Genomic DNA, 11,101 nt, shown 5'->3' on the forward strand with positions numbered 1-11,101 from the left:
TAAAAAAAAAAAAAAAAAAAAAAAAAAAAAAAAAAAATTAAAGGTATATGAAATGAGTTGTTTACATACAAAATATGCCTTATTTTCATAAATCATATGAAAATAAGAAATCACATTTATCAATCTGTCTAAACTTTACAAATTCTAAACATTCACGTAGATATGAGCTAGCTCAAATCAATCAAATTCTCCTTTGGATGGCCATTTATTTGTAAATTGAAAGGCTTTCATGTAAATATAAGTAAGACAGTTATAAATCAGAGCGAAGCAGAGCTTGTATGAGTATGTAAATTGACAAAGAAACTTGAAACTCATAGTATTTTACTAATTCAATTACCAGGAAACTGATTGCCAATCTGATTCAAGCATATGAGGATGGCTACCTCATTATACCTAATGACTCCCTCTAGCTAGACATGAGTGGGGTTGCCAACTGTTAAATTTTGGTAGCCCAATCAAAAATGTGCTAGCAGCACTCTAAACAACAACTATTAGAACTCCAAGTATAAAGAACAATTATTTCCTATAACTAAGATTCTAAGAATGAAATTAAAAAGGAAAGAAGACAAGACTGTCTATGGGACTATAAATAGCATCAAAAGATTTTTTTGGCAAAGCAAGGTAACAGCTGTGGTGTAAGAAAAGCTTCATTTCATCATATAAAACTGAGAAAATTAAAACTGAATGACAGATCAGAGATCCTTTTCTCTATGTTTCAGCAGCCAATTTTCATGTTTCTATAGGGATAAGTTGAATATAAAAAATACAAATAAAATAATAATTTTGTTTCAAATGAAATTTGTCACTTTACAAAATACCTATTATTTTAAAATCCATAAAGCACTCACTTAAATACTTTAGAAAATATTAACAAAATGCCTATATTTTATGAAGCGTCATTTAATAAAATAATCATGCTTGTAGAGAGGTTCCTGGAGTTTAGTAAATTAATAAAATCTGGGTCCACTAAGCTTATTTCAGAAATTTATTTGTTTCATCTTAGTTTTTTCTTTCCCTTAGTTAACAGTGTCATCTGACTTGCAGGGACTGAGTTGTAATTAACGTGATGGGAATTGCATATTTTAAAAAATCATAGATAATAATTACTCCTTCTGGTTCCCAGGCATCATTTTAATACTTCCACTAGGTACATAAAAATACAGAGACATGCATATCTCTCTAAGACATAAGCTCAGAGTTTTGTGCCTCTCTGAGATGTACATACAGAACCAATACTTAAACCAGGTGAGTAATGTTTCTTTCCCTGTAAATATTTTAAATCCTAGCTTCAAAAAGTTGAGAGAACTATCATAGCAGAAGGGAATCAGTTACAACTGTGTGAAAGGTAGTGCATTTGCTCAAGACAGTTGTATTTGTTTGTTTGCATTTTAAATTAGCATTTGTTTACTTGAACAATCAAAATGAAGAAAAAAATTTCACACTCTGGTGAGCAAAGTATTTAGGGGTCCACTAGTTTCAGTGACAGGAAAATTGCTATGCCACTGAAAAACATATTACTAGAAAAAGAGTTAAACTAAATTTTACATCAAGGCTCAAGTCAACAAACAAGTTTTCAATGTTAGGCTTTGATTGGGAGATGAAACCATGAAAAATCAATAGCCTGTTTGAAAGAGTAAAAGATATGATATTAAAGTGGTGCTTGGTATAGAAATGAATCTTGAGAATTTCATATATCAAAAAGAAAAAGTTGGTCTATAATTTTTTTACCACTATGCTTTCCAAATTTCCGTGTAATTGATAAAAACAGAATCTGTGAAGAAGACTAAGTCTGAAACTTTCTGATTTAAAAGAATTATTTTTAATTTAATGGTGAGTAGAATATCTAACAGGACTTTGCATGCCTACTTATCTTTATATTCTTTGAAGCAGGAATATACAGTTATTTCCATATTTTAGGCAATTGTAAGCATCTTAATAAAGTCTATATTTCTTAAATTTTTTCCTAAGTGGAAAGATTAAAGGCAAAATGAAACATAATTATTTCATAAGCAAAGACCATAAGATAAATGACCTAAGTGGTAAGAGAATCCTCACTGGAAATAAGCAAATATGGCACAGAACATTTTAGTTCATTCCTGTTCAGTCCAGGTAAAGATTGCTTTTCAATTACTTGTTTAAAATGAAAGCTTGTGACCCAAACAACTGTGCCAGATTGGTATTTCAGATCTCTAATTTGCTGTGCATGACATCCCTTGGAACAGATGCATGCGGACAGAAGTGACTAAAATCGCTCTGTTGTGATGGCTGATCAGAGGCTAATATAGCCAAGGAAGAGCAGCTTAGCTAGGAACTACTCATTGCATCAGCAGTCCTTCATGGAATCAGCCTCAGCTAATTCCATGAATTCTCAAAGACTGACGACATAGATCAAAAATGTTGTCAGTCTTTGAAAGCACTATATGTTTCTGTGTTTTATAACTGTGAAAGCCACTTTCTCATGTGTTCTTGAGTACTTATATGAGGCAATGTAAACTAAGGTAATGTGTTTACATTACCACATAATGTAAACAGGTATTGCTTTATGAGATGCCATTCACCAGTAAGTCTATACAATATCAGTACCTATAACTTGCTCTCATTATCTTAGAATTTGCTTTAAACAACAATTTCATTTGATATTCCTAATTTAAGGTAAAAGCTGTGTGAGATTAACACAAATTAGAGAGTTAGATTATTAGAGATAGAATATACATCAATCCTTTAAAAGAGATTTGGTATAACTATTGTATTTTATGTTGAGATTCTAACACACAGAATATTCAGTCAGATGAAACCTCATGCAATTATTTCATAAATATGCATAAATTTTGCTTAGAGCAGTGATTTCTGAAGATGCTTATATGTAAATCATGAGTTGTTAATTCATTCATGGGAGAATAGACAAAATGTCAGTACTTTAACCCGTATTTATTTGATAGCTAAAGATAGGAAAAATACTAAGATGTAATAATATTTAATATACGGATTTCAGCATTCTGTTACTTATTTTAAACATCCTTCATTTAGATAATTAAATTATACTAATAGTAGAGTGAGGGTTATCATTCACTGGAAATTTCAAAAGTATTTGAAATTATTACTTCTCAGATCTAATTAAAAATTCTGCTTTATTGTTCTTTTTTCTTTGTATCACGTAATATTGCTAGAAATTAGCTCATGTAACAAATAGAATTATTTGGTGTGTTTAAATTACACAGCTACATTGTCTGTTTTATTTGTTAATAATGGAAGTTAATTTAATTAAAATATAAAAATAAAATCTATAAATCAAATAACTAGATGTGAAAAAAATTTTAGGGCCCAACTGTCAACTTTGCCTCAGGAGTGGCAAAGACAAAAAATGTCTGAGTATAAGTGGACTCGTATGGTTCAGATCTGTGTTGTGCAAGGGTAAACAACATTCCATGGGCTGTTTCTTCACTCTGTTGTTTTCTTTGCTGTGCAGAAGCTTCTTAGTTTGATGTAATCCCATTTGTCTCTTTTCACTCTGGTTGCCTGTGCTTTCGAAGTTCTATCTAAGAAATTATTGCCAAGAACAATGTGGTAGAGCTTTTACCCTAGTTTTTCTTCTAGAAATTTTACATTTTCAGGCCTTACATTTAAGCCTTTAATTTATTTTGAATTGATCTTTGTGTATGGTGCGAAATAAGGGTATAATTTTATTCTTTTGCACATGGATATCCACTTTTCTTAACACCACTTATTGAAGAGAATGTCCTTTTTCTACGAGTGTTTGTGGAATCTTTGTCAAAAATAAATTGACTACAAATACTTAAATGTGTTTCTTGGTTTTCTATCCTGTTCCATTGGTCCATGTGTCTGTTTTTATGTCTGTGCCATGCTGTTTTAGCTATAGTAGCTCTATATTTTAATATTAGGGAGTATGATGCCTCCAGCTTTATATAATTCTTAAAGTTGAGTCGTGTCAGTACTCCAACTTTGCTCCTTTCCTACAACATTGGGTTAGCTATTTTGGATATTCTGCCTCTCTATAAATTTTAGAATCAATTTGTCAATATCTACAAAATAACTTCCTGGAATTTAAATTGGGATTGCATTGAATCCATAAATAAATTTGGCAAGAACTGACATTTGAAAATATTAAGTCTTCCCACTCATGAACATGAAATAGCTCTCTTATTAACTTAGTTCTTCCTGATGCCTTTTATCAGAGTTGTGTGATTTTCCTCATATATATTTTGTACATATTTTGTTAGATTTATACCAAAGCATTTTATTTTTATGGTAATATAAATGGTATTGTGCTTTACATTTTGAATTCTACTTGTTCATTGCTTGTATATAGAAAAGCTATTGATTTTCGTGTGTTAATCACCTTGTATGCTGTAACCACTCATTAGTTCCAAAAGGTTTTTTTTTTTTTTTGTAAATTCTTAAAGATTTTCTACATCGTTAATCATGTCATCTGCAAACAAAGGCAGTTTTATTTCTTCCTTCTCTTTCCGTATCCCTTTATTTCTTTTTCTGGTCTTAGTGTTAGCTAAGATCCAATATGATGTTGCAAAGCAGTGATTAGAGGTGACGACATCATGCCTTGTTCTTCATCTTAGCAGAAAAGATTCTAGTCTCTCACCCTTAAATATGACGTTACCTATAAGATTTTTGTAGTTCTTTATCAAGTTGAGAAAGCTCCCCTCATTCCTAGTTTACTGAGATGATACATACATTTAATCAGATTAAAGGAGTATCTTTTTTTCCCTTCATGAAAAGATATATTGTTAAATAGAAGAGTTTACCTATTTTGTTAACATTTTTGTTTATGTGATTATTAAATATTTCTCATTTAATGTGTGAATGGAATGAATTTTAGCAAAATATTTTCTAACTTTAATGTATATTTATAACCCTAAGATGAATGTTTGGTAATGGTCTATTGATTAATTTCTATAGTTCAGAATCTGGTTTGTTAATATCCTATTTGGGAGTATTTTGTTTGTTTGTTGTTTGTTTGTTTGTTTTGGAGATGAAGTCTCACTCTGTTGCCCAGGCTGGAGTGCAATGGCTTTCTCAGCTCACTGCAACTTCTACCTCCCAGGTTCAAGCGATTCTCCTGCCTCAGCCTCCCGAGTAGCTGGGATTACAGGCTCACGCCAACACAGCTGGCTAATTTTTTGTATTTTAGTAGAGAAGGAGTTTCACCATGTTGCCTAGGCTAGTCTGAGTTCAGGCAATCCGACTGCCTCCGACTTTCAAACTGCTAGGATTACAGGCGTGAGCCACCGCACCGGGTTAGGAGTTTTTACAACTGAGAAATTTATTAAGATTGTGCTTTAATGCCCATATTGTTTATATCTGTTTTTGTTAGCATATAAATAATAGCCTGACACAGTATCTTGAGGTATAATCCCTCTTTTGCATCCTCTCATAGATTTAATCTGATTGAATTTATATATTTATTTTAGTATTTGATAGACTTCAATCACATACATTCTGTTTACCTGTTTTCATTTCTTGATTTGTTGGTGAGTAAATATTTAATAATACATTGATTACAAACTTTCAATTATTATGGAAATATTTTATTTCCCAAGATTCAAGTTTTCTGACTTGTCATTTTCTTCTGTTATGTATTTGTTATCCCTTTCATCATTCATTGATTTCAATTTCAATCTTCATTATTTTTCTTTTATCTTTTGTTGGGCTTATTTTAATGATCTTTATCTAACTAATTAAGAAAAACGCTTATCTCATTAAATTTGAGGATTTCATTTGCCCCAATATAAGTATTAATGCTCTGCATTTCCAATGATATATGGCTTTACCAGAACCTACAGTTTTGATATGCAATGTTTTCTCGGCCATTTGTTTCAAAAAGCCATTATTATATTTCTTTGATAGAGAGATATTTATAATCTTGTATGCTGTTTCTAAAATTATGAATAATAATTCATATAAAATATTTAAAAACCTATAAACAGATAGCTGAGAAAACTATGAAAATGCAAACAGTTCTGTAAACAAAATTTCAGGAAACAACATTGTTAGAACTCCAAGTGTCTGTCTTTTAAACTTTCCTCAATAACAAAACTTATTTTCACAAATAGTGACTGCTATTCTTTATATCTTTCTTTATAGATTTATTATCCAATGCTCTAAACAATATATTTCACTTTGGTCTACATCTGAAAATCACAAAATTGAGGCCATATAAAATGTATCCTTTGTTATCTTACTGTTTTGCAAAATAACCTTGTGGCCTGTATCCGTAGTTTACTCATTTTCATTGATCTATGCTACACCATGGTACAAATAGATCACTCTTCATCCATTTTACCGATGACAGATATGCAGGGGTTCTCCCTCCAGTTTTTGGTAATCACAAATGTTGTTGATATAAATATTCCTACACCTTTCTCTTCGTACACATGTGTACTCATTCTTTATATTTCTTTGGGATTGGTTACAGTAACTCTTCTTTAGTTCTGATTTTCTTTATTTTAATATTTTCCATTTTTTCAATGATGCTAGATAAAAGCTTATTAATATACTTTCAAAAAACAAACTCTTAGTTTCATTAATTTTTCTATGTATTCTCTATTTTTTATTTTCTGCTAACTTTTGGCTTAGTTTGTTCTTTTTCCAGTTTCGTGAGATATATAAACTGCTTATTTGAGATTTTTCTTGTTTTTTAATGTAGGTGGATATTGCTGTTAGCTTCCTTCTTAGTCTGCTGTTGCAATATAAGTTTTCATATGTTATGTTTTTATTTTCACTTGTTTGCAGAATTTTCTCACAAGTAATGAGCTAGAGGCAGTAATAACATCTTCTAATAATAAAAATAATCCCAAGATCCAATAACTTCACTGCTGAATTTTACCAAATATTTAACGAAGTAATACCAATTCTACTCAAATTTTTTCAAAAAAAATATCAAAAAGGAAGAAATGCTTCCAAACTCATTCTATGAGCCAGATTACCCTAATATCAACATCCGATAAAGACACAACAACAACAAAAAAAAACTATAGGCTGATACATCTGATGACTATACATGCAGAAATTCTCAACAAAATACTAGCAAGCTGAATTCAACAACACATTAAAAAGGTCATACACCATGATCACATGGAATTCATCCCAGTGATGCAAGGTGGTTCAATATATGAAAATCAATCAATGTGATGATTATTTCAACAGATGCTGAAAAAAATTGATAAACTTCAATATCCCTTCATGAAAAAACTCCCACAAACTTGGTATGGAAGGAACATACCTCAACACAATAGAAGCTGCATTTATCAAACACACAGCTAGTATCGTACTGAATGGGAAACACAGAAAGGCTTTCCTGTAAGATCTGGAATAAGACAAGAATGCCCACTTCAACCACTTTTATTCAATACAGTACTAGAAGTCCTAGCCAGAACATTAGCTGACAAAGTGAAGTAAAGGTCATCGAAATTGAAAGGAAGAAGTCTAATATAATTTTAATTTCTTCTTTAACACAATGGTTGTTCAATAATATATATACTTAATTTCTACATATTTGTGAATTTTTCAGTTTTCCTTCTGCTACAGGTTTCTAGTTTTATTTTACTGTGGTCAGAAAAGATATTTGGTATGCCTTTAATCTTGTTTAATTTGTTAAGGCTTGCTTTGTGACCTTATATGTCATCTCTTCTGATGAACAATACGTGTTCATTTATCTACAGCATTATTCTTCTGTTTTCTTATTGATGTTCTTTCTGTATGTTCTATCCATCATAGAAAGTGGGATATTAATGTTTTGTACTATTATTCTATTGCTGTCAATTATTTTCTCATTTCTGTCAATGTTACCTTTATGTGTTTAGGTGACTTAATTTTGGATGCATAGATATTTACAACTATTCTGTTTTCCTGTTAAAATTATTCTTTTATTATAAAGTACCCTTTATTGTCTGCTGTGTCAATTTTTGGCTTAGTCTGTTTTTTCTAAGTATAATCAATGTGTTCTTTTTTGTTTACCATTTGCATAGAATTTCTTTTCCATCCCTTCACTTTCAGTGTATGGGTGTCTTTAAATCTAAAGTGAGCTCCCTGTTGATAGCATGTAATTAAGTCTTGTTTTGTTAAGCACTCAGCTTTGCAGCTTTTAATTGGAGAGTTTATTTCATTTATATTTAAAGTACTTATTGATAAGGAATGATTGTCTATTACCATTTTAATTGTTGTTTTATGTTAGTCTTGTTCTTTTATCTTACCTTCTCCTTTATTTGATTGATAAGCTTTGACTGATTAATTTATTTATTTTTAATTGTACTTTAGATTCTGGCGTACATGTGCAGACCACACAGGATTGTTGCATAGGTACACACGTGGCAATGTGGTTTGCTGCCTCCATCACCCTGTCACCTACATCTGGCATTTTTTCCGTGTTAGTACTCCCCAAGCTCCCCACCCTCACCCACTGTCCCTCCCTTTGATTTTTTTTTTCTTTTGTATAACTTTGATAATGTGTGTGTGAGGGGGGTGTTGTTACCTTGGGGCTTACATGAAATGCCTCATAATTATAACAGCCTACTTTAACCTGATAACTTTAATTATATACAGAAACTCTATATTTTTATTCCCTCCACCCAGATGATTTTTTTTTTGAAATTTTTTCTTACTTTGTCTCATTGCATTTTTTTAGTTTTATACTCTTTTAGTCTCATGTACTCCTCTATACCATTGAGAGAGTATACTGAAATTTTCACAGACTTTCTAGAAGTGGAATATTTATGAAAATTTCTGTCTTTTTATATTTTAACTCCAAGCATGCCCTTCTTATATATTATTTTTGTTTAATAATTGCTTCAACGTTTACCTCCAAATTTATTTACTATTGTTGCTTTATGTCAGTATTTTTTTTTACACAAAAACTTACCAATTCCTTTCTCATTTTATTATTTCTTGTGTTTATTAATCTCCTTCATATCCCTGGAACTCATACTTTATAATTTCACCTAAAGAAGTTGTGCTAGTAGTGAACTCTGCAGATTTTCCTTGATCTGAAAATATATTTATTTAATCCCTATTATTATTTTTTTTTTTCAAGAAGGTGTGTTCCTGTGTTACTCAGGCTAGATTTGAACTCCTGGGCTCAAGAGTTCATTCTGCCTTAGCCTCCTGAGCAGCCAAGATTTGCACCTGGTTTTTAATCTTTTTTTTGTAAGATGTTCTGCTGGATTTGGAATTATAGATTGGCAGTTTTTATTATATTTTAGCATTCTAATAAACTATTTTAATGTCTTATGTATTTATTTTTTGCTGCACAAAAATCTGTGTTAATTGAATTGTTTGACTTCTCATGCTGGAAGAGGCAGTCCTTCATGGTTCCTAAGCATCTTACTTGTCCTTGCTAAGTGTTCCAAACTGTAAGGCTTATCTGTCTCCTGGTACTGAGCTATTTCTGTAACTGGTCATATATGCAAATAAGTAGGTCAAGATGGCCAGAGGGCAATTTCAGTGTAACAATTTCAGGACAATTTCTTCTCCACCCCACAAGAAAGTGAAGTGACTTTTCATTGCTTGCTACTAAATGTCCCTTTTTCCTGAGTTCCTCAGCTGTGGCTTGATCGGCTGACTGCATAGCCTTGAACTGGTACTTGGGAGCCAGGGAATTGGTGTATCAGCATTGAAGCTCCTGATGTTTACCATTCTGTGAGTAATTAAGTATGTTATTCAGGCTGGATTTGAATGATTGATAATACAATCTCATGTATTATCAAGGGATTTTCTAATCACTTGTGTATCAATGTCTTCTTTCATCCACTATGAAGATATGGCAAGACAACTTTTCAGCTTGTCTTTGGAGTCTTACTCTGTTCATTGTGTGACATTTCATGTTTGTCATCAATTTTATAAAATTCTAAGTTATAATCACTTTTTATAGCTCCTCTTCTCTATGTACTCTGCTATATCCTTTTGCATTTAATTAAATATTTTAATAGCTTTATGATAGACCCTTCTCATATGTTTCTTACCTTTATTTCACCAATAAATTGTCTCATTTTACTGTAATACTTTCATATCTCAATTGCAGTCATTAATTCTTTTAGCCTTGTTGAATATGTAGCTCATCCACTTCAATTTTCAGTTATATTTTAACATTTACATTTTTAAGTTTGTTCTATTATAAAATATACTTGGTCGTTTTCAATCTCAAGTATTATCAATTAATTCTCATCGCTTAAAACTGAAATTGATTGACATCATATACTCTAATACATTTTACATCTGATTTCTGAGCCTAATTCTTCTAACTGATGTCTCTGACTACTCCTAGTGATTATTGTACATTTTTGTAATTATTTTAAATTGTTAACTCATATTTAGTAGGTGTTAAATCCCCCAAATCATTAAAGGATGTATCAAGGCTAATTTTTCTTGCATATAGTCTTGCCAGGCATGCTAAAAATCTGGAAACAATTTTCTTTTTCAACTTAATAGTTTCCAAAATAAAAATGTTATGCACTTAAATCCATTTTAAAGAAGGTATGCAATTTTGATTTTTGAAAGAAGGCTCTATATTTTACTAATATGGTGTGAAGGATGCGATTTTTTAAAAAGCTCCTATTTGTCCCGCTTTAATTACAGGTAGATATTTTTTCCTCCCAGTCTTCCACACTTTTATAACATCTAGTCTATTCAGATATCTCAGTATCTACTCTCCACTTCACTTGGCCTGACAGTTCCATTTTCTGTTTCTGGTACTATAAGGTGTGTACAGATGTTATAATACAAAGAGTTTTAGAACATTTTTCTAAGATCCTCGGTGGTTTTAAACTATGCTAGCATTTTTCTTTCAGCTGTCTCTTTTTTTCATTTTTCTTTCTAGGACCTCAATAAGTGTAATTTCCCTTATCCTTTTTAAAAGGATATACTTTTAGGAGCATGTGTTTAAAAAAATTTTTCAGCATTTCTCGGACTGAAAACATTTTGCAGAATGTTTAAAATGTTAAATTATTTTAAGTAAAAATAAAATAAAGTCTTATAGTCTATTGTTAATTTACACACAGCCTGAAGATTAAATTCCTATACCAGAGAATATACAGTAGAAAACAAGGTAGTTATCTTGAGGAAGGGAAGTGATGAG

Source organism: Sapajus apella, unplaced genomic scaffold, assembly GCF_009761245.1.
Source record: "Sapajus apella isolate SASKATOON/1434 unplaced genomic scaffold, GSC_monkey_1.0 scaffold2, whole genome shotgun sequence".
Classification (NCBI taxonomy): domain Eukaryota; kingdom Metazoa; phylum Chordata; class Mammalia; order Primates; family Cebidae; genus Sapajus; species Sapajus apella.